The 25,590-nt window shown below is 45.5% G+C and overlaps 1 long non-coding RNA gene across 1 annotated transcript in view; it reads right to left on the bottom strand.

Annotated features, from left to right (window-relative positions):
- Positions 1 to 18,796, bottom strand: part of LOC139260217 (uncharacterized) — a 309,592-nt gene extending 290,796 nt beyond the window's left edge. The window contains exon 1 of the long non-coding RNA XR_011592736.1: positions 18,724 to 18,796. This is a non-coding gene — a long non-coding RNA (uncharacterized lncRNA). The remainder of the gene's footprint in view (positions 1 to 18,723) is intronic.
- Positions 18,797 to 25,590: the final 6,794 nt, after the last annotated feature.

The following is a 25,590-nucleotide window of genomic DNA, read 5'->3' as shown; positions in this document are numbered from 1 at the left end:
GATCTTTATGTTCTTGCATTACGTTTAAAGGCAGATCAATCATCTGCCAGTCGATGGAGGTAATAGAACTGTGGAAGAGGCTGGCAGGGAACGGCCACTGAAATACAATATAAACAGCAAGGGAGCAATTAGAGGTCTCTCTGGAGGGAGAAGCGACTGAGGGGTAGAATGAGAAGGTGGGCAAGGAGAAACGATTTATCACAGAAGGACAGCCTTTGTGGATCGAATGGCTTTTTCCCGTTGATAAAAATTCTTACTTTTGTGAGCAATCAATTTATACCAAGCCAAAGCCATGGAGCTCATCAAAAGGGGACGTACAACAAGGGGACATCATCTTAAAATTAGACCTCGGCAATCAGGAGTGAAATCAGGAAGCATGTTTTCACACAAAGGGTAGCAGGAATCTGGAATTTCCTCCCCCAAAAAGCTGTGGATGCTGGGACAATTAGTGCTTTCAAGACCAAGTGCCACAGATTTTTAATTTTGAATACTAAGGTAATCAAGGGAAATGGGGATAGCGCAGGAAGGTGGAATTGAGGTGTATAAAATTATGAGGGGCCTAGATAGAATTCATAGGAAGGACCTATTTCCCTTAGCAGAGAGATCAACAACCAGGGGGCATGGATTTAAAATATTTGGTAGGAGGTTTGGAGGGGATCTGAGGGGTCATTTTTTCACCCAGAGGGTGGTGGGGATCTGGAACTCACTGCCTAAAAAGATGGTAGAGGCAGAAACCTCACCGCATTTAAAAAGTACCTGGATGTACACTTGAAGTGCCATAACCTACAAGGCTACAGACCAAGAGCTGGAAAGTGGGATTAGGCTGGATAGCTCTTTGTCGGCCGGCACGGACACGATGGGCCGAAATGATCTCCTTCCGTGTTGTAAATTTCTATGATTCTATGATCTTGCTGAATGGCAGAGCAGGCTCGAAGGGTCGAATGGCCTACTTCTGCTCCTATATCTTATGTTCTTAACAAAAACAGAAAATGCTCGAAATACTCAGCACGTCAGGGCAGCACCTATGGCAGGAGGGAGACCATTGATCAGAACTGGCAAAGGTGAGAGATGTAACAGAGTTTAAGCAAGTACAGAGGAAGGGAAAGGGTGGTGAGGGGAGGAACGAACAAAAGGGAAGGGTGGAAGACAGGAGTGGATTAACTGACAAAAGGGATGTTGGTGTGAGCAAAAGGGAGTGGTAATGGGACAAGTAAAGATGCAAAAGATGGGTCTAGAGGGGCTGTAAATGGCCACGGCAGAACCGTTACATGCTGTCCGAAAAAATGGGAGCAGTGGTTATAATCTGAAATTGTTGGACTCAATGTTGAATCTGAAAGGGACTTTATTTCCTGCTTTGGTTGGATAGATTTTTGTTAGTTAAGGATATCCAGGGATATGGAGGAAATGCGGGTAAATGGAGTTGAAGTGCAGATTAGCCATAATGGCGGAGCGGGCTCAAGGGGCTGAATGGCCTGCTGTTCCTAATGCTTCTAAAAGGAGAACCATCAAAAATACCTTCCCAACACAGCTACTTGAAAATTGGTCCAGTTGAGGTGGATTGGAGATAGTGAGTCAAGAAGGCAGAAAGAATGCTGAAAATGTTATTATGTAAAGTATTCCGAGTGCATGGATAATTATACATGATTGATTCACATGTACCTTACTCCTATCCCTGTTGCAGTGCAAAAATTCTACCAAGACATTTTGATTCATTGCCTTAAGTATTCTGAGGCTTACTTGTGGGTTTCAACAGCACAGCTTTTGCAAAGCTATGTGAAGCAACTCTGCATTTTGCTCTGACGTGTGGATATTTGGTTTAATTGTATGGTAGGGATTTGGAGCTCCATTATGTTCTATCAATGGGTGCAACTGTGGTGTAATGGAGCGTAAGAGTGAATGGGGAAGTGCTATTGCATAATATCTGCATGCAATAGGCCTGAATTTGCGATCAGAGGCTTCCCCGGGCAGATGCCGACGTAAACTAGAGGTGATCCAAAACTCGGCTGCCCATGTTCTAACTCGCACCAAGTCCCGCTCACCCATCACCCCTGTGCTCACTGACCTACATTGGCTTCTGGTTATTTTCAAATCCCTCCATAGCCTCGCCCCTCCAGCCCCACAACCCTACCGGCCCCCCCCCCCCCCCCACCCCTCCGAGATCTCTGCGCTCCTCTAATTATGCCTGCCTGAGCATCCCTGATTATAATCGCTCAACCATTGGTGGTCGTGCCTTCTGTTGCCTGGGTCCCAAGCTCTGGAACTCCCTGCCTAAACCTCTCCGCCTCTCTGCCGCTCTTTCCTCCTTCAAGATGCTCCTTAAAACCTACCTCTTTGACCAAGCTTTTGGTCACCTGCCCTAATTTCTACTTATGCGACTCGTTGTCAAAAGTTTTAGCACATAATACTCCTGTGAAGCGCCTTGGGACGCTTCACGACGTTAAAGGCGCTATACAAATACAAGTTGTTGTTGTTTAACTGCAATAAAACTACTACCTGATGGTGCTGAATCCACAGAGTCTCACACTTTTGGGCCTCTACGCGTAGGCCTGCGTAGACGCCCAGGGATGCAGGTGGTTCGCAAGCGCCCCTAAGATCACATGGGCCGGCCCAACCAATTACAAAGAGGATTCCCATTATGCTTATGGGGATTCCATTTCTGTACGGAATACCTCTAAGCTTAATAGGAATCACCAAAAAAATGGGGCAGAATTTCCGACGTCCCGGGCCCTTACGAAGTTTCTAAGGACCTGGGAAGGCATCAGAAAAGCCGTTTTTCAGCGCACAATGCGCATGTGCTGAAAACCGGCTTTTCCGATCTGTCAAGCTGGAGCTTCACAGATCGTAGCCAGATCGGGAGCAAGGATATTTGCTTCGGCAAGATTGGGCTATTTACCCATACATTGCCCAGCAAACGTCCTCAAAACTCTTGCGCCTGAAAAAGCAGGCGCATAGCCTACTTTTACAGGTGCAAGTGTTTTAAAACACACAAAAAGAATGGTAAAATAAAATTATAAACACATAGTTTATTGTTAAAAAACCCTCCCCACAACAGTAAGTTCATTTTTAACCATAATTAAAAAAACTTTTTTAAAAATTGGGAAAGTATTTTATTTTTATAAGACACAATAACTTTAATTTCAATTAATTTTTAATATGTGTGGTCTGTTTTTTATTTTTTTATTATTTTGTGTGATTGCTTTTGTTCCCATTAATAGCATGAGAACTGGTAGATACGTGAGTCTCAGTGCTATTAATGGAAACCTGTGAAATACTTACCTGATTGGCTGAGCAGTCACACATGACTGCATCTTCTGCGTCGGGACCCTGTGCACGGGAGCGTGCTTCGCAGCACAGGAGGAGAAGGCCTCCCCATCGGAAATCAGGGCACCTCCTAGACCACCAGGTAAATTCGTAAAAAATATCCAGCGAGGAGTCAATTGCCCGCGGGAAGACCCCCAGAGGAATTTCTGGGCCAATACATTTTTACAGCACTGAAATAAAAAACATTACCTTTAAAATAAATTAAAATACAATTCAATTAAACATTTAAAACAAAAAATTTTATTTTTTGAAAAATAAATGGAAACATTTTTCAAGGGGCCAAAGATAACATAAATGTATTTTACAGGCTTTTGAACGTTAAAACGATTTTAAAAACATTATTTTAATATTTATTTTCACCTTACGCTGGTGAAAGAAGGCCCTACACCTGCTTTTACCAGATATAAGAGCTTCATGGGCATTCGCTGGACAAAAGTTCGACTTCGAGGTAGAGTCTTTCCCGTCCACTAGAGGGCAGACGGAGCCTCGGTTTAACGTCTCATTCGACAGACGGCACCTCCGACAGTGCAGCACTCCTTCAGCACTACACTGGGAGTGTCAGTTTAGATTTATGTGCTCAAGTCCCTAGAGTCGGACTTGGACCCACAACCTTTTTACTCAGAGGCCAGGGTGTTACCCATTGAGCCACAGGTGACACTATGTGGGAGGCCAGCCAGGAGTTAATTGGAATAGTCAAGTCTAGAGGTAACAAAAGCATGGATGAGGGCTTCAGCTCTCAAATTGCTCTTTCAAAGAGCCAGCACAGGCACAACGGGCCTAATGGCCTCCTTCTGTGCTGTAAATTTCTATGAATCTAAGAATCTTCTAAATAGCCCAAGTCTCCGCCCGCGGATGTCCACTTCCCAGGGATGCGGAGGATCTGTCAAGAAGACTGCTCAGCGCGTGCACAAACCCGGAACTGGTGGGGGCACTTACAGCCGTGGTTAAAGGCCCCGGGAGATCCGAGCCGAAGTGTGAGATGCACATTCTGACAATGGCACAGGAGGCTCGCGTCAGAAAGAAGTGGCGGCCCCATTACACTATTGAAATGAAGCATAAATTACATCTCCACCGTTCCCCTGCTACGGCATCACGTCTAAGGGGCACAATTGACCCCCGCCCTGATTGGGGGTGCTACCCTTCCGGGGCCAAGACTTTTATCGCCCAGCCTGGAGGTCTCGCCACCGACGTGGAATTGGGCCATTAGCCCCTCAAAGGAAGTGGAGCGCTGAGGAGGCTAGCACGATGCCTCTCTGCTCTCTCACTTGATGTCCCGATGGTAATGCCCTGATAGTGAGTGATCACTGCTCTTAGATGATTTCTATAAAGGATATACTTGCCATAGAGGGAGTGCAGCGAAGGTTCACCAGACTGATTCCTGGGATGGCAGGACTGTCGTATGAGGAGAGATTGGGTCGACTAGGCCTGTATTCACTCGAGTTTAGAAGAATGAGAGGGCATCTCATTGAAATGTATAAAATTCTGACTGGGTTGGATAGACTGGATGCAGGGAGGATGTTTCCCCTGGCTGGGAAGTCTAGAACAAAGGGTCACAGTCTCAGGATACGGGGTAGGGAATTTAGGACTGAAATGAGGAGAAATGTTTTCACTCAGAGGGTGGTGAACCTGTGGAATTCTCTACCACAGAAGGCTATGGAGGCCAAATCACTTAATATATTTTAAGAAGGAGCTAGATAGATTTCGAGACACAAAAGGTATCAAGGGGTATAGGGAAAAAGCCGGAATATGATGTTGAGATAGAGGATCAGCCATGATCATACTGAATGGCGGTGCAGACTCGAAGGGCCTACTACTGCTCCTATTTTCTATATTTCTATGAGGTGATTTTGGCCTTCGCAATTGGAGTCTCTGTCCTGACACAGGAGGTCTCTGCCTCTCCCCACAGGGAGGGTCAATGCCCTCAGACCGGGGTAATCTGCCCTCACATGGGAGTTGCTACTTGCACACCTAGGCTTCACTGGCCGTTGCATGGGACGGTGGGGAAGGGTCTCTGCAGCACTGCAGTCATAGTGAGCGATCACCGCTGTCAGAGTGCAGGCCCTTGTCCTGACATTGGGGGCACTCTCCCCTCATACAGGACGGGAATTCCTGCCTCACATTGGGAGGCTCCCATCCTCAAATTGCGGGGAGGTGGGGACCATGATCTCTTCCCTTATACTGCAAGGGAAGGACTCTGTCCTTTCAAGGTGAGGGGTGTCAACATAGCCTCCTGGCCTTGTTCCAGGGTGGCCTTCAGAAAAGATGTAGAAAAAAAAAGAAACTCAATGTATTTAAATGATCATCTCAGATTGATATTCGAGAAAGTGATAAGGAGATGTTCCAAATCAAAAACAAATTAATCATGTAAGACAAGCATCTTGAAAGCAATTATATTCACATTCAGTATCACAGCTTTCAGTGAGTTTCTAAGAGGAAATCACAGGAATGTGGATTAAAAACCATGTATGAGAAAGTGATTATCTCAAATATACACTCAATAAAGCCCAAGACAGATCCTTGTCAAGGCATGTGAATTAAATTGCATTTAAAGAAAGACCTTGCATTAATATAGCTTCTTTAATGGAACTATCGAATGATATAGCACAGAAGGAAGCCATTCGGCCCATTATGCCCGTGTCGGCTCTTTGGTAGGGCTATCCAATTAATCCCACTCCCCTGCTGCCTTCCCCTTTCATATCTTCAGGATATCTCACACAGCCTCTGAGGGCACGGACTACTTTTGAAGTGCAGTCACAGGCAAATACACAGCAAGGTCCCACAAAGCGCAAATGGGATGAACGAATGCTGAATCTGTTTTTGATGGCGTTGGTGGAGGGATGAACGGTGCACAAACTCGGGAAGAGCTAACTTCCCTTCCTCAAGTAGTCCCATGGAATCTTTCACGTCTACATGAGACCTGGGTTTAACAGTTCACTTGATAGATAGCACCTCTGACAATGTAGCACTTACACACTACTGCAGTTAAGGGCCATCTTAGATTATGTGCTCAAATCCTCGAGTGGGGCTTGAACCCACAATCCTCTGACTCAGAAGCTGGAATCATACCAACTGAGCCACGTGGGAAAACAAACCAAGAGAAAAATCCACACAAAAATAAACCAATGTTACAATCTGATGATTCACTGTCAGTCCCCAACAAGGAACAGGCCACACGATAAATATTTGCTGCTAAACTACTAGTTCAGGATAAAGGTGAGAGAGACAGAGAGAGAGAAAAAGAAAGAGAGAGAAAGAAAGAAAGAGAAAGAAAGAAAAAAAGAGAAGGAAAGAAAGAAAGAGAAAGAAAAAGAAAGACACACAGACATATCGCGCCTTTCAGGACATCAGGATGTCCCAAAGCGCTTTACAGCCAATGAAGTACTTTTTGAGGTGTAGTCACTGTTGCAATGTGGGAAGATAAAGAAAGAAATATGTAGCACCTTTCACGACCTCAAGATGTCCCAAAGCACTTTATAGCCAATTAAGTACTTTAAAAAAACATGTATTCTTTTGACAGATCGCACGCATCCCCAGGAGAAGGGCCTTTACAGGTGGAGATTTGAGCTATTTGCCCAACTCTTGCCCAGCAAATGTCCTTCAAACTCTTACGCCTGGCCTACTTTTACCAGCGTAAGAGTTTTAATAGATAGAAACAATAAATGTTATTACTTATTTTTATATTAAAAACCCTGTCTATGAAGGGAAGTTTATTTTTAACACTATTAAAACATTTTTTTTAATTCCAAAAAATACATTTTTCGCTCAAACATTTAATTGAATGCAATTTCGATTAATTTTAAAAATGTGAAATTTTTTTTAATGTTTGTGTTTTATTTGATTTTAGGGGTATTCTCATTGATAGTAATGGGAGCTTGGAGCTCGAAGCTCCCATTACTATCAATGAGAATACTGCATTGTGATTGGTGGTCTAAGCCCATGTGATCCCAGGATGCACATATGCGCCTCTGCAGTGGGCTGCGAATCTAGACCTCGGAGCGCAAGTCTTCGTTCCTCCGGGACCACCAGGTACATTCGGATTTTTTTTTGATTGGAGACATCCGCCCGCAGGAAGCCTCCGACCGCAATTTTTGGCCTGCTAATATCTGTAGGATGTGGTAAACCTATCATTTCTAATCTCCACAAAAAGTATTTTCAAGATGGTGGGATAGAAATCCACAGAAAGGTGGAAGTCACATCAGAGAAACATCCTCTATTGCAATATTCTGGACTAAAATAGAATTGATAACTCAATAAAACATCCTTCTGATATCATACTTTGCACAATCCTTAAATAAATCAGAAGGGGCAGCATTGTTATTCTGACTTGTATGAAGCATTTGAGGAAGGGGACTGAGGCAATCTCATTATGGAATCATACAGCACAGAAGGAGGCCATTCGGCCCATCGTCTCTGTGCCAGCTCTTTGAAAAATGCTATCCAATTAGTCCCATTCAGCCATTCATTCCCCATAGCCCTGCAACATTCTCCTCATTAAGTATATATCCAATTCTCCTTTTGAAAGCTACTATTTGTAATATATTTGTTTTATGGTTCTTTGCTGAAGAATTCATAGCAACACATTGCTATTAAGAACTAGTTGGTTTATTAGCAAAAGGTTTAGCAATCACACTACACATTACCAGTTCATCCACCAGGATCACAACCACCTGCCTCATCGTGGATCCCCCAAACCCAACTGACTGGGGTTTTATTGAGTCTTGTGAACATCACATGACTGGCTAAGCCACTCACAATGCAACAGCTCTGCAACTATTTTAAAGTTGAACAGTAAATCAAGTGCCCCCTGATTACAGGGGAGCAGTAAAACCGACAAAATAAACCAATTAAACTTTGGATGTTAATGGATCAAATTAAAATTTGGTTGCCGGGGGTGATGATGCACTCCAGTCCCTCTGGTGCCCACCTCTCGCGGAAGGCCGCGCAACAGCTCTACAACTCTTTTGTTGCAAACAAAAAATAAATGTTAAATCTCAAGTGCCCCCTTATTAAAGGGGGGACACTCCAATCAGTTAACAAGTGCCTTTTTGTTTTTGTTTTTTTGTGGGTTTTTTTGCTTTTTTTTGGGCAGTAAAACCACAAATATTTACAAGTGCCCCCTATAAAAGGAGAGGGGGGACACTAAAACCCGGCAATAAAACAAATTAAATTTTAAAACATATAAAATCAAATTAAAATTTGGTTGCCGGGGGTGATGATGCACCCCAGTCCCTCCGGTGTCCACCTCTGCAACAGCTCTACAACTCTTTTAGTTGGAAAACAAAATAAACAGTTAAATCAAGTGCCCCCTGATCTGGGGAACACTTCAAACATTTTTCAAGGCCCTTTTTTGTTTTTTTCCTTTTTTTTGTTTTTTTTCCGGGTTTTTTTGTTTTTTTGGGTTTTTTTTGGGGCGCTAAAACATACATTATACAAGTGCCCCCTATAAAAGGGGAGGGGGACACTAAAACCGGCAATAAAACAAAGTAAACTTTAAAACAGCTCTACAACTCTTTTGTAGAAAACAATAAATAAACATTAAATCAAGTGCCCCCTTATTAAAGGGGGGACATTACAAACTGTTAACAAGTGCCTTTTTGTTTTTGTTTTGGGGTTTTTTTTTGTTGTGTTTTTTGCTTTTTTTTTGGCACTAAAACCACAAATATATATACAAGTGCCCCCTATAAAAGGGAGGGGGACTCTAAAACCCGGAAATAAAAACAAATTAAACTTTAAAACATATAAAATCAAATTAAAATTTGGTTGCCGGGGGTGATGATGCACTCCAGTCCCTCCGACACCCATCTCTCACAACAGTTCTACAAACCTGTGAGCATCCTCACAGATGCATACATCATTAGATTATTGAATCTGGTTCCACCGCCCTTTCAGGCAGCGCATTCCAGATTGTAACGACTCCCTGCGTAAAAATACATTTCTCCTCATCTCGCAGTATAAAGTTTGATTAACTGCATTTTTAAAATATTCTGTATGATTTAAAGCAGTGACACACTATATCAGAAAATATACAGCTAATATGCAGATGTTATTCATAGACCTGCTATTGCTGGCACGAGGCAATACCACCTAGCGGTATTCAATTACTACGTTCATTGTTGGACCAAATTGCTTGCCTCTTGTGACTGCAAATAGTGCCAGCAGATTGGCTGATCACTTCATCCTGATTTATTATATTTGTGAACGTGCAGTACCGAAATAAAGTAATTATTCAAACAGTAGTGTTCTGAGGGTTTCTAAGAGTGCTTTTAACTTTATTGGGAAAACGTAAATGAAGGGTCAGGTCGCTGAAAATAAATAGGTGTGAAGAACAGGAAAAATTAAGCAGTGATTAGGTAACGCTTAGTTTGGGTTTGAAATAAATAAACATTGCAGCTATATGCAGCTGAAAAATACATGAGATAAGACAAGGCTAACTGAATATTGGCCTTGATCTCAAGAAGGCTGGAATACAAAGAGGGGCAAATTATGCTTCATTTGTACAGTATCTTGATCTGACCCTGTCTGGAGTACTGCCTTCAGTTTGGGCACTGCACCTCGGGAAGGATTCATTGGCCTTGGAGGGGGTGCAACACAGATTGACTAAAATTGCACTGGGGCTGAAATGACCAAGTTCGAAGGACAGCTTGCATAAACGAGGCTTGGATTCCTTGTGTACAGAAGATTAAGGGGTGACCTGATCGAGGTGTTTAAAATGTTCAAAGGATTTGATGGGCGAGATATGGTATGGGAAATCAAGAACAAGAGGACATATTCTTAAATTTAGAGCGAGGCCATGCAGGAGCAAAATCAGAAAGCACTTTTTCACACAAAGGATAGTAGAAATCTAGAACTCTTGTCCCCAAAAGGCTGTGGATGCTGGGATAATTGCAGCTTTCAAGACTGAGATTTTTTGGGGGGTCAGGGTATCCTGTGATATGAAGCATATCCACTTGCCTGGATGAGTGCAGCTCCAACAACACTCAAGAAGCTCGACATCATCCAGGACAAAGCAGCCCGCTTGATTCAGCCACTTCAAACATTTACTCCCTCCACCATTGGCGCACCGTGTCTGCAGTGTGTACAATCTTCAACATGCACTGCAGCAACTCGCCAATCTTCAACAGCACCTCCCAATCCCACGACCTCTACCACCTAGAAGGACAAGAGCAGCCGGCGCATGGGAACACCACCACCTCCACATACCCCTCCAAGCCACACACCATACTTATTTGGAAATATATCGGCGTTCCTTCATTGTTGCTGGATCAAGGTCCTGGAACTCCCTCCCTAACCACACTGTGGAATTACCATCACCATGCGGACTGCAGCGATTTAAGAAGGCGGCTCACCGCCACCTTCTCAAGGGCAATTAGGGATGGGCAATAAATGCTGGTCTTGCCAGCGACACTCGCATCCCATGAATGAATAAGAAAATGCGGGTAAATGGAGTTGAGGTACAGATCAATTGTGATCTAATAGAATGGAACAGACTCGAGGGATCAAAAGGCCTACTCCTGTTACTGTGTTCCTAAGTGGAGGATTGTAAATAACTATAACAAGAAGATGGGATCTGGTGAACGTAACACGCGCAGAATGGCTGAAACTTTAAGATTCCATGATACCCGTGGAGCCTGGTACACAGTAATCTAATCATGGTTTTCTGTCAATCTCCCTAAGCTTTGGGGCTGGATTTTCCAGTCCTATGCGCTCCGGATTTCACCCTGTTGCGATCCGCCGGTCAGGTTTTGCGGCGACACTGGGCAGTACCGCCAGGAAGAGCTGCGCTGGATGTGCAACGCCTCTGGTTGCGACACCGGCGTGAGTTTGGCCTTTTGCCCGATCCGTCGGCCCAGAAGTGCGTCCGCAATGACCGCCTGGGAAATCAGAGCAGTCCGGCACAGCCGGGCGGCACAAAGGAAGGTAAAGTGCTACGGAGGTAAGTGCGAGTGTTTGTTCTTTTAGGTTTTTTTAGCAATTTGTGTTGTGGTGGCGTGGGCAATGTTTTGGTAATGTTTTTGTGGATTTTTTTTACAGTTTCCCCCCCCCCCCTCCCCCAGCCTCTCTCGGAGCGCACACGGCCCGGCATTTTAGCTCGCGAGTTTCCCTTCCTTGCGCCACAAAAAGTTGTACAGCGCCTCCCTTCACGCTGTGCTCCCTGATGCCCAAACCTACAAACTATTCCCAGCTGGTAACTTTCCTGCCCCGCCTCCGTTTTTGCCCCGAAAACAGAAAAGCCTAAAATCCAGCCCTTGATGTCTCAGAAAAATGTCACTCATGATACAGATCAGCTACACACACACACACACACACACAGTTTTGTTTGATCCTCCCATCTTCTCTCCTATTCTTCACAACCTTTGTGGTGTCCTGCACAACGGGCCTTGAACTTGCGCCTGTGATCCTCGGTAGAAAGAAAAGTCCTGCGACTTACTGGCTGACTAGATCTTACAAAAGTATAAATATATTTTAGCACATGTAGCCTCTCATGCACGTCCAGTGACAACCTGACAGGATAATAGAGGGGAACGAGTTTGAACAAATATACTAGCTTGAACGCATCATTAAAAATTCATTTTTAATAAACTGCTGAAGAGGAATTCATATTTCCTGCCTGCCTTTTTTTCTGTAGCAACATTTCATTATATTTTTCCAACTTGGATAAAAATGTCTAAATATAAACCGCTTCGTTCTTTCCCCTTGATTTAAACTTGCTGCATTGTAGCTTAAAGTCCTTCAGAAAACATGATTCAGAACATGCAATAGCAAAATGCTGGAAATCTGAAATAGAAATATAAAATGCTGGAAATACACAACAGGTCAGGCTGTTTCTGTGGCGAGAGAAACAGTTAATGGGCTGGATATTATCAACCTCGGCGAGTCCAGGGCAGGTCATGTCCCTGGCAAGTTCCGATCCGCCAGCTGTGTCGATCCTGGCTGCCGACATGATTTTGCGATGATTATTAAGCCCACTCTGCGAGGTTCTCGGCCAATTAAAAGCAAGCGGGTCTGATGACGTCATTAACCGGTTTCCTTAAAGGGACCATGCCCACATTCATTTTGACAATTGTGCTGTCAGTGTTCTGCAGCATTCAGGTGCTGCAAACACTGACAAGCATTGCACAAAGCTGCACGGCTGCACCCAGGCTCTCCCATGAATCCCTCCATATGTTTATGGAGGGAGTCACAGCACACAAGGTGGATCTCTTCCCTTCCCATGGGCGGAAGGAACCTCCCCAGGGGACCAATGCTGCCTGGTTGTACACTGCACAGGAGGGCACAAGCAGGGATTTCATCAGGAAGACCTGGCTGCAGTGGCCCAAACCTTTCAATGTTCTCAGTGGATCAGAAACATTAGTACAAAGCCACATTCAACTGCATCCTGCTGCTGTGCCTCTCATCACATCCCCATCACTCTGCCTTCCTTCCCCACTCCTGCACATCCTTACTCACATCAACTTACCTCGCACCTCCACCCATCCCTTTCTCTCTATCTACATTATCACATCTCACTAGTCACCCCTCACACTCACCCTTGTCCAATCATACCAACTAACAGCACACAAGGTTATGTACTTGGATGTTATCACTAATGCTCATGTAAAGTTTCTGTTAAGGTGTTGTCAAACATTGAAATCTTTATTTTGCACTATAACACTTTGCCTTCTTGGACAGATCTGTGTGCACCTTTGGAAGTGGCTTAGTGAGTTGCAGTGAATGTTGAGACATAATGGTACCCCTCTAATGGTGATGAGTGTGAAGGGAATGGCTTGGCCATTGTAGGGATGCTTTATGGGATGGTGCCAACCTGGCACATCATGTGGCAGCCAAGGTGTACAGCGTCAAGTGAAGTCAATCTGGCCATGGTGAGGCCATCCCTGGCCTCCCGGGCAACCATATGGTCAGGTGCTGATGCCCTATGTCCTGTGCAGCATCAGGTGATTGTGGAGAAGGTTGTACTGGTATGCCTGGTGCTGCTGGTGTGCCTGTTGCTGCTGGTGTTGGGGCTGATCGTGGTGGGATTCGGACGACAAAGGTAAGATTTTTTCCAAGGGCACCGATGCTGCTGGAAGCTGAAGTTGAGATGACAGAAGCGATCTGTCAATGGTGAGAGAGGTTGCTCCAAGGAGGTGACAGTGGATAGAGAGTCCACTGCAAATACTTCAAACCTCCATAAAGCTGAAGGCTCCAGCTTCTAAGATTGGAAAGTGAACAGCTGTGAAATGGTAGCTTTTATATCACTTTTACAGCTGCCAACTATTTACAGCAATGGAGAGTCATTGAGAACCCGACAAACTTACCTGACATGAGCACCGGCAACCTCGTAAAAAACTTGGAAAAATCGTTAGGATCTGGAAAAATGCTGCTTAAATACCTTTAAGCAATTTCTTAACTTTCTCAATTGCCTGACATGCGGCTTCGTTCCGGGTCTGCAAACCGCAGGCAGAGCAGCCACTTGGGAAATTCACAAGGAGGCGGGTTCAGAGCGGACTTCAGCCCCGCTGTCAATCACGGCCATTTTGACAGCGGACCCGCCTCCAAACTCGCAGCGCCGGTAAGATTCCAGCCAACGTTTCAGGTCGACGAAAGGTCAGTGAGCTGAGATGTTAACTCTGTTTCTCTCTCCACAGATGCTGCCTGACCCGCTGAGTATTTGCAGCATGATTCAGAACATACTTAAATACAACACAATATAATGCAAGATCTGCACAAAACACAATCACCCAATGGGCCCTTATACTTCATAATGGTTCCTTACTAATGATTGGTGGAGGGGTTGATGAAAGCCTTTTACACTCACTCTGGTCTCTGATGGCAGAGGATCTTTATCAACTGAGTAACTTGGCCATACAGCCCACGAGGGCCTCACATTCAATCCTGGGTCTGTTTTAAAAAGGCTGGTTTACTGACAATCATCCAATCGTGTAATGAAGAGCCTATTTGCTTTCCGATTGGCGGAGGAATGTGGAGCGCCGCAAGTACTGAATGGTTGAGTAACCAATGCCGAGGGTGTGTGGGGACGGGGTGGTTGTCGGCAGGAGGTCACGTGATGACACCTCCAGGAAAATGTTCAACCAGAGTCATCAACTCCAGTCACGGCTGCTGCACCTCAGGTGATGTTTCTTGGCGGACTGTAATGGCGGAGAAATCAAATTGGAGAGTGATTTTGGGGGAATATGATTGGAGAATGACAAAAGCAGAAAATGTAACCAAGTAGAACGGAGAAAAACGCACGAGGGTCACTAAATTCCGATCGGACTCAGGATTCAAGTTGGTGAATGTCTCCGATGAAGGTGGGAAAATGGGGAAGAACGCAGTTCTGCTGGGATTGGGCTCAGTTTGGCTGCAGAGAAAAAAATCCAGTGGACAGGATGCAGAAGGGGGTGAATTTTCTGTCTGCTTCTCCCCTCCCCCGCCCACCCATGCCTTGGGAGCTTGATTCCTGGGATGAGAGAGTGTCCTATGAGGAGCGATTGAGTAGATTGGGCCTACACTCTCTGGAGTTTAGAAGTATGAGAGGTGATCTCATTGAAAAAAAGATTCTGAAGGAGATTGACAGGGTAGATGCTGAGAGGTTGTTTCCCCTGGCTGGGGTGTCTAGAACCAGGGGGCACAGTCTCAGGATAAGGGGTCAACCATTTAAGATGGAAATGAGGAGGAATTTCTTCACTCAGAGGATGGTGAATCTTTGGAATTCTCTGCCCCAGAGGGCTGTGGAAGCTGAGTCTCTGAATATATTCAAGGCTGAGTTGGATAGATTTTTGGACTCTAGGGGAATCAAGGGATATGGGGATCAGGCGGAAAGTGGAGTTGAAGTCGAAGATCAGCCTTGATCTTATTGAATGGCGGAGCAGGCTCAAGGAGCCATATGGTCTACTCCTGCTCCTAATTCTTATGAGGCAGGGGTTCCCTGGATTCTCCGGGAATTTCGTCCAATATATCTTTTTAAAGTCTCAACTGAACTCTCGCCAACTGTGAGGTGGCATGAATCCCACTGAGAGTCTTGCTAAAGCCCACAAAGCATGTACCAGTTGCAGGCAATCAATCCCAGCAATAATGACTAACTTCACAGAAAAGGCCCCTCAGTTGCTCCAGCAGCAGAAGTTGATTCATGGCCACTGTTACATAGGCTTACATTGGATATATGGCACAGAAGGCGGAGATAGGCAGATCTTTGAGCGATAAGGGAGTAAAGGGTTATGGGGTGCGGGAGGGAAGTGGAGCTGAGTCCATGATCAGATCAGCCATAATCTTATTGAATGGCGGAGCAGGCTCGAGGGGCCGTATGGCCTACTCCTGCTCCTATTTCTTATGTTCTTATGTAGAAACTGGTCATTCGGCCCAACCAGTCCATGCCGGTGGTTATGCTCCACTCAAGCTTTTTCCTGTCTTTCCTTATCTAACTCTATCAGAGTAACCCACTGTTCCCTTCTCCCTCATGTGCTTGTCTAGCGTCGCCTTAAATGCATCAATACTATTCGCTTCAGCCACTCCCTGTGGTCACGGGTTCCGCATTCTACAGTTTCAAAGGCCCTTCCTGTGCTTCACTTCTGCCCTCAAGAGCAGCTCCAATTTTGGTCCTGGTAGATCGGGGCAGTTGCGCTGACCATGCAAAGGACCCCTCCCCCCCCCCCGACCCCCCAACCCTGTCCCGGGATCGGCAGCTTTCCAAAAGGAGATGTTCTGCTCTGCCGCACTTGTACTGGCGAAGCGGGGCCCAGCAAAATCTCTGGTCCAGAGACTTTTATTTTTCATCTTCTGAAGTAGAAACATTAAATAACATCTTGATCTTTGTCATGAAGATAATATATCTGACAACATTGCATACAAGTTACAATACAACCAGCCAACTTCTGTTACAATGTTAAGAGTGCTCTTCAGTCAACTTCTGAGCCTGGGCGACTGCTTCTTCAATAGCACCAACCATGTAGAAAGATTGCTCAGGCAAGTGGTCATATTCACCCTGAAGGATTATCTGGAATCGCTTGACGGTCTTCTTGAGAGGCACCAACTTTCCAAGATGACCAGTGAACACCTCAGCAACCTGGAAAGGTTGGGATAGGAACCGCTGCATCTTACAAGCACGGGCCACATTCAGCCTGTCTTCTTCTGACAGTTCATCCATACCCAGGATGGCAATGATAAGAACATAAGAAATAGGAGCAGGAGTAGGCCATACGGCCCCTCGAGCCTGCTCCGCCATTTAATACGATCATGGCTGATCTGATCATGGACTCAGCTCCACTTCCCTGCCCGCTCCTCATAACCCTTCAATCCCTTATTGGTTAAGAAACTGTCTATCTCTGTCTTAAATTTATTCAATGTCCTGGCTTCCACAGCTCTCTGAGGTAGTGAATTCCACAGATTTACAACCCTCTGATGATATCCTGCAAAGACTTGTAGTCCTGTAGGATCTTCTGCACACCACGAGCCACATCATAGTGCGCCTGTCCTACAATGTTGGGGTCCATAATACGTGAAGTAGAATCCAGTGGGTCTACAGACTTTTAAACACTTGAGGAGGAAAATTGACAGCTCAGCAAGTCACAATGTAAACGACAGATTACAATCGATCTTCAATTGTAAAAACTAATTGACCGCTTGTTGCTACTGTACATGGTCCACATCTCTGAGCCATATAGGAGGGAGGTAATACCCGCCCTCCTGTATGGCTCAGAGATGTGGACCATGTACAGTAGATACCTCAAGTCACTGGAGAAATACCACCAACGATGTCTCCACAAGATTCTACAAATCCCCTGGGAGGACAGACGCACCAACGTTAGCGTCCTCGACCAGGCCAACATCCCCAGCATTGAAGCACTGACCACACTTGATCAGCTCCGCTGGGCAGGCCCCATTGTCTGCATGCCAGACACGAGACTCCCAAAGCAAGCACTCTACTCGGAACTCCTTCACGGTAAACGAGCCAAAGGTGGGCAGCGGAAACGTTACAAGGACACCCTCAAAGCCTCCCGGATAAAGTGCAACATCCCCACTGACACCTGGGAGTCCCTGGACAAAGACCGCCCGAAGTGGAGGAAATGCATCCGGGAGGGCACTGAGCACCTTGAGTCTTGTCGCCGAGAGCATGCAGAAAACAAGCGCAGTCAGCGGAAAGAGCGTGCGGCAAACCAGTCCCACCCACCCTTTCCCTCAACGACTATCTATCCCACCTGTGACAGAGACTGTGGTTCTTGTATTGGACTGTTCAGCCATCTAAGAACTCATGTTAAGAGTGGAAGCAAGTCTTCCTCGATTCCGAGGGACTGCCTATGATGTTGATGATGACCAAAAACGTTAAATATCATTTAAAATACTAAGCAGAATATTAAAAATAATTATTCACCCCAATTGCATTTTGTTTGCTGCAATATTAATTTCTTAATATTTGGATAGCAGTTTATTTTCGCACTCAGTGTAATTAGCTGCCTTCACCATTCGTTCTATGCATTTAAATGTGTTTTTGTGCGCAAAATCACATCTACGTTTGCCTTTGACATCCTGTGCACATGTTTATAAATGATGTACTTACCGCTTGACAAGCACCACTTGTAATTCAGGCTCTATAATTGTTTTTTTTCATTCAAAAGGAGGGAGGGAAAAGGAATGAGTATCTAATGTAGGTCTGGGAGATGATGAATGGAGTGGCCGGTGCAGTCCTGAGCATGTAAAGGGCCGGTGGCGAGGGAAGGAAGTGGGTGGAAAAATCTTACAAGCTGCAGCACAAAACAGCATGAAGCCAGGATTAACAAACGGCCTGGTGTGCACCGACGAGAGGGCCTCTCAATAGAAATTAGCAGCACACAGGGAGCGCAGCAGGGGCAAGTCTTATATGGAGAGCGAGAGTGGATTAAACTGTTGTGATTCAAGGGTATGGAGGCCAGCCAGTTCAAGATTAAAGATGAGGGCGACAGCTAGGCATGTCGCTTGGAGGAGAAGGCGCCATATATTGTGACAGGCACTGGGGAATGCAGTGGCTTGTGGGGTTGCAAGTGTAATTGTTTGGCTCAGAGCACAAAGCCTCCTCTGGCAGGAAGGGGGCATGAAGTATCGAGATTGGGGGTCATCTACAAGGCCCAGAACTAGAGCAGAGAAGGTTAAGAACATAAGAAATAGGAGCAGGATTAGGCCAATTGGCCCATCGAGCCTGCTTCACCATTTAAGGGAAGATTCAATAGAGGTTAAAAATCACAAAGGGATTTGATTGAGTAAATAAGGCAAAACTGTGGCAGAAGGGTCGGTAACCAGAGGACCCAGATTTAAGGTAATTGGCAAAATAACCAGAGGCAACATGAGAAAAAAAAATCACTTAGGCAGCGAGTTGTTGCGATCTGGAACACGCGGCCTGAACGGGTGGTGGAATCAGATTCAATAGTAACATTCAAAAGACAGTTGGGTAAATACCTGAAGCTGGATAAAATTGCAGGACCATGGAGAAAGATTAGGGGGAGTGGGACTAATTGAATAACTCTTTCAGAGAGCCGGCACAGGCACGATGGGCTGAACGGCCTCCTTCTGTGCGGTGTCATTCTATGATGCTATGAACAGCTTTCAATCGGCGTCTCCGGCAGAGCTTAACGGCTCAATCGGGGCAACCGTGCGTGTTTCAATGTCTGCTTCAGATGCACCCTCTGCATGATCTAAATTTAATCATTCAAAAATCAGCTTCAGACTGCTTGCGAAATGGAAAACTCAAAACATGAACTTGATAGCAACTTGATAGCTTCGATCAACGTAAAATACTGCGGCGAGGCGCTGGGACTTGTTATTTCCCCGACAGCCACAAAGAAATCAACGTCACTTAAATCCGCGTGATGAAAGGGCAAGGGAATTCTCCGCGTCTGAGGGGCTCAAGCAAGCGACGGCTTGTGGGTAATTTGCTGCTTAATCGTCTTGTCAGAGAGACGCGTCGGGCCATGAAACTCGCTCCAGACTGTCATATGTGAACGGCCAAGCAGGTGCAAAGATCAACCGGTCCTCCCAACATTGGTCGCATATGCTACCCCAGCAGAAAGTAGTCTTTTTGTTTGTTGGGATGACAGGCAGTGTGGCAGTCCGCTCCAAGCATTCCTCTTCATTAAACTAAACACAGCCTGGAGCGACAAAGTGCCTTTGCGTGCACACACACAGACGCAAACATAGCTCTGGCTTGTTTATCTGGCTACTGAATAAAGGCAAATATGAAGTGTGTATTAGCTGCGCAGCCCGGAGCAGACAATTTCTGCATCGAATATACTTTGTGTGAACTGGTCAAATAGCATTTATTTGCTTGACGCCTAATGCATTAATTATCATTTATTTAACATTAAGACAATGTCATGCTCTGCTCAAGGTGTGGGAGTGGGAGGGGGAATACTCCATTACTATTTAATCTATGAATCTCTCGGCAGTGGTATAAAATACGGACAGCATTAATGCAACGATGTGACATTATTCATTGTGAGCTTTAAGTTACTGCTCTTACGCCGATGAACACAATCTGCTTTTAATTCCTGTCTCTGACCATTTTAACTTCCCAGTTCTATCAACAACAACTTATATTTATATAGCGCCTTTAATGTAGAAAACGTTCCAAGGCACTTATCATTATTATCATCGTTATAGGCAGTCCCTCGGAATCGAGGAAGACTTGCTTCCACTCCGAAGATGAGTTCTTAGGTGGCTGTATTGTCCAATACGAGAGCCACAGTCTCTGTCACAGGTGGGGGAAGGGGTGGGTGGGACTGGTTTGCCGCACGCTCCTTCCGCTGCCTGCGCTTGATTTCTGCATGCTCTCGGCGACGTGACTCGAGGTACTCAGCACCCTCCCGGATGCACTTCCTCCACTTAGGGCGGTCTTTGGCCAGGGACTCCCAGGTGTCGGTCGGGATGTTGCACTTTATCAGGGAGGCTTTGAGGATGTCCTGGTAACGTTTCCTCTGCCCACCTTTGGCTCATTTGCCGCCAAGGCACTTAACAGGAATGTTGTAAGACAAAACAAATACATTTGACACTGAGCTACATAAGAAGAAATTACAGCAGATGAGAGGTAGGTTTTAAGGAGCGTCTTAAAGGAGGAGAGAGAGGTAGAGAGGTTCAGGGAGAGAGTTCCAGAACTTAAGGCCCAGGCAGCTGAAGGGATGGCCACCGATGGTTGAGCAATTATAATCAAGGATGCTCAAGAGGGCAGAATTTGAGGAGTGCAGATATCTCGGGGGTTGTGAGGCTGAAGCAGATTACAGAGATAGGGAGGGGTGAGGGCCATGGAGGGATATGTAAACAAGGATGGGAATTTTGAAATTGAGGCGTTGCTTAATCGGGAGCCAAAGTAGGTCGACGAGCACGGGGTGATGGGTGAGCAGGACTTGGTGCGAGTTAGGACACGGGGAGCCGAGTTTTGGATGACCTCAAGTTTACGTGGGGTAGAATGTGGGACGCCAGCCAGGAGTGCATTGGAATAGTCAAGTCTAGAGGTAACAAAGGCATGGAGGAAGGTTTCAGCATTTCTGCAACATCGCCCATCTCCGCCCCTGCCTCAGCTCATCTGCTGCTGAAACTCTCATCCATGCTTTTGTTACCTCCAGACTCCACTATTCCAATGCAGTCCTGCCTGGCCTCTCATCTTCCACTCTCCGTAAACTTAAACGTATCCAAACCTCTGCTGCCTGTGTCCTGACTCGCACCAAGTCCCATTCACCCAATCACCCCTGTGCTCGCCGACCTACATTAGCTCCCGGTCCGGCAAAGCCTCAATTTTATAACTCTCATCCTTGCTTTCAAATCCCTCCATTGTCTCATCCCTCTCTATGTAACCTCCTTCAGCTCTACAAACCTCACTGTGTTGCTCCAACTCTGGTCTCTTGTCCATCCCTGACTTCCTTTACTCCACCATTGGCCTTCAGCCATCTCGGTTTTAAACTCTGGAATTCCCTCCCTAAAGCTCTCTGCCTTTCCACCTCTATCTCCTCCTTCAAGACCTTCCTTAAAACCTACCCCTTTGACCAAACTTTTAGTCAGCTGTCCTAAAGTCTCTTGCTTGGATGAGTATTAATTTTTGTCTGAATACCCTCCTGTAAAGCGCCTTTGGATATTTTAGTATATTAAAGATGCTATATAAATGTACGGTGTTGTTGTGGAGTTGGGAATTAATTTCCACCAGTTGTTTGTGATATATTCTTTGCAACATCGCAAAACACACTTCAAACACAAGATGGCTCTACTCAGCAACCTGTCAGGTTACTGCACAAGATAAAAGTTCATGGGGTTGGGGGTAATATATTAGGATTGGCTAACAAACAGAAAACAGAGAGTAGGGATAAATGGTTCATTCTCGGGTTGGCAATCAGTAACCAGTGAGGTGCCGCAGGGATCAGTGCTGGGACCCCAACTATTTACAATCTATATTAACGACTTGGAGGAAGGGACCGAGTGTAACATAGCCAAGTTTGCTGACGATACAAAGATGAGAGGAAAAGCAATGTGTGAGGAGGACACAAAAAAATCTGCAAAAGGACATAGACAGGCTAAGTGAGTAGGCAAAAATTTGGCAGATGGAGTATAATGTTGGAAAGTATGAGGTCATGCACTTTGGCAGAAAAAAAGTAAAAGAGCAAGTTATTATTAAATGGAGAAAGATTGCAAAGTGCTGCAATACAGCGGGACCTGGGGGTACTTGTGCATGAAACACAAAAGGTTAGTATGCAGGTACAGCAAGTGATCAGGAGGGCCAATGGAATCTTGGCCTTTATTGCAAAGGGGATGGAGTATAAAAGCAGGGAAGTCTTGCTACAGTTGTACAGGGTATTGGTGAGGCCACACCTGGAATACTGCGTGCAGTTTTGGTTTCCATATTTACGAAAGGATATACTTGCTTTGGAGACAGTTCAGAGAAGGTTCACAAGGTTGATTCCGGAGATGAGAGGATTAACTTATGAGAAAGGTTGAGTAGGTTGGGCCTCTACTCATTGGAATTCAGAAGAATGAGAGGTGATCTTATCGAAACATATAAGATTATGAGGGGGCTTGACAAGGTTAATGCAGAGAGGATATTTCCACTGATAGGGGAGACTAGAACTAGAGGGCATGATCTTAGAATAAGGGGCCACCCATTTAAAACTGAGATGAGGAGAAATTTCTTCTCTCAGAGGGTTGTGAATCTGTGGAATTCACTGCCTCAGAGAGCTGTGGAAGCTGGGACATTGAATAAATTTAAGACAGAAATAGACAGTTTCTTAAACGATAAGGGAATAAGGGGTTATGGAGAACGGGCAGGGAAGTGGACCTGAGTCCATGATCGGATCAGCCATGATTGTATTGAATGGCGGAGCAGGCTCGAGGGGCCGTATGGCCTACTCCTGCTCCTATTTCTTATGTTCTTATGATGCTTTTATTGTATTTGCACGAGTAGTTGCATTACCACAATAGTCCACTAGGTGGAGCAGTAGTCCACTAGGTGCAACTCTATATTATACTGTTCATGAAATTGGCACAGTGATTGCTGTGTGTTTTTACCTGCCCCAGGAGCTAGCATTACTACAGGTTTTTAGGGAGGTGGGCGAGGTTACACCTTCTAGTGACTGGGGCAAACATTAAGGGGTCTAACTGTCTGTTCCTCAGTTCATAAACCAACAGCAATGTTCAACTAACATCTCCTAGTTCTAGAGTGTAGGAGAGAACCCCATAAATGAATTCTCAGCAAAGATAAGTGCAAACGTACCAAATGTAGTGTCAGCAATGGCTCAGTTGTTAGCACACTCGCCTCTGAGTCAGAAGGTTGTGAGTTCAAACCCCACTGCTCAAAGCTCCAGGCTGACCATCCCAGTGCAGTACTGAGGGAGTACAGCACTATTGTAGGTGTCACCTTTTAGATGAGATGTTAAACAGTCTGCCCTCTCAGGTGGGCGTAAAAGCTCATAAGTGCAACTTGAAGAAGAGCATGGGAGTTCTTCCTGGTGTCATGGCCAATATTTATCTCTCAACCAACACCTAAAAACAGATTATCCCATTGCTATTTGTTGTGTGAAAGTTAACTGCTGCATTTCTACATTTATCAGTCCCTCGAAATCGTGGAAGACTTGCTTCCACTCCAAAAGTGAGTTGTCAGGTGACTGTACAGTCCAATACGGGAATTACAGTCTCGGTCACAGGTGGGACAGACAGTGGTTGAAGGAAAGGGTGGGTGGGGAATCTGGTTTGCCGCACGCGCCTTCCGCTGCCTGCGATTGTTTTCTGCATGCTCTAGGCGACGAGATTCGAGGTGCTCAGCGCCCTACATTACAACAGTGACGACACTTCAAAGGTACCTCATTGGCTGCAAAGTGTTTTGGGACAACCTATGGTTGTGTAAAGACACATGTCTTTCTTTCTTTTCTCAAATATATAATTATAGACCAACATTCCACTCTCTGTGCATTTAATTGGATATTTACTCCCCAACTGTTCGGCCTGGCCCAGAATATATCAACTCTATTTCATTAACCAACAATGCCTGGTCTATACTTTCTCCTGTCAGTTATGACTTTTTATATCAGTGTTTAGCTCAGAGTCGTCAGGTTACATCTCGTACAGTCTGAGTTCTAACTCCTGGACACCAAATGCTGAATGCTTTGTCAGGCTAAATTCGTACTTTTTCTTTCCCTCAATCACAGACTGCCAGAATCCCCATTAGGTTAAGACGCTCATTGATAGGAGTGCAATCATGCTGCAGTTCTGTGCTCTGTGAATCATGAAATAGCCACCACAGCAAGTGCACAATCTAGAAGTGTAATGGCTTCTTTGATGTTGGTAATTCTGAAACCTGGATATAATCATCTGATGTTGGGTCAGTTTGGGGTCAGGGCCATTGCTAACATTTTGTGCTATTATGTATTTATTATTATTATTATTATTAATAAATCACTCAGCTCTACAATATCAATACAAGTGTCAACTCTCTGCTGATAGAATTTGGGAAAATAACTCAGACAGCAATCATCTAACGAATGTTTTCATCCCACTGCTCCCAAATGCCAGCTTGGCTCAGTCGGTAGCAGTCTCACCTGTGATTCAGAAGGGCAAGGGGTTAACATCCCAACCTAGTAATTGCCCCCGGGGTGCACTGAGGGGGTGCTGCTCTTTTGGAGGAGCCATCCTTTGGATGAGATGTTAAACTGAGCATCCATTTGCCTGTCCTTTAAGTTCAGGTGGACATCAAAGATTCCACGGCACTATTCTATGAGCAGGGAGTTTTCTCCATCTCTGAGCCAGCATTGCTCCCTCTACTAACACCACCAAAAGTGGATTAACTGCTCATTCACCATACACAAATTGGCCCATTTAAAAAAAATTATTTATGGGATGTGGGCATCGCTGGCAAGCCTGCCATTTATTGCCCATCCAGAATTGCCCTTGAGAAGGTGGTGGTGAGCCGTCTTCTTGAACTGCTGCAGTCCGTGTGGTGAAGGTACTCCCACAGTGCTGACTTTGTTTGGCTTGCTGGGCCATTTCAGAGGGCAGTTAAGAGTCAACCACATTGCCGTGAGTTTGGATTCACAAATAGGCCAGACCGGGTAAAGACAGCAGATTTCCTTCCCTAAAGGACATTAGTGAACCAGTTGGGTTTTTCCAACAATGTGGTGGTTTCATGCTCACCATTACTGATACTAGCTTTTTATTCCAGATTTATTTAATTAACTGAATTTAAATTTCCCAGCTGCCGGCGGGATTTGAACGCACGTCACCAGATTATTTGTCCAGGCCTCTGGATTACTAATCCAATAACAATACCCTTCTCTTCTTCTTAGACAGTCCCTCAAATCGAGGATGACTTGCTTCCACGTCAAAAAGGGATGAGTTCACCGGTGTTTCAATGAAGGACCTAATATTCCAGGTCCCGAACTACATGTTGAAGGGCGGAAGATGTCTGTGCGTGGATTTTTTTTAACGTGTGGTGGCCGTTGCACACCAGCCATCACATGGGCTTGACAGAGCTTGGTCTTGGTCCAATGGCAAGGGTTAACCAAGACGACTGGAGACTAGCTCTGCTGCATGGGCCTAGTGTGCACAAGTATCGCAGTGTGGGCTGGCCCGTGCTGCTCCTGGGCCCTCGGCTCTCCTGGGCCCCAATCAAATCGCTCTGCAATATCTCGCCGCTCCTTCACCCCGACACATCTAAGGTGTCCTATACCAGACTATACTCTCCTGGGTAGGATTGGATGGTAAATACACTGTCCTTTCGCTCTGGGACATGGCATCAAATTTGACCGAGACCCGTCCGGCCTGTTGTTTACGATTTTGCGGGGTCCGTGCCGCGAT

Source organism: Pristiophorus japonicus, chromosome 3 (assembly GCF_044704955.1).
Source record: "Pristiophorus japonicus isolate sPriJap1 chromosome 3, sPriJap1.hap1, whole genome shotgun sequence".
Classification (NCBI taxonomy): Eukaryota; Metazoa; Chordata; class Chondrichthyes; family Pristiophoridae; genus Pristiophorus; species Pristiophorus japonicus.
The sequence above is the reverse complement of the archived record's forward strand: the minus strand, read 5'-3'. Positions and strand labels throughout refer to the sequence as shown.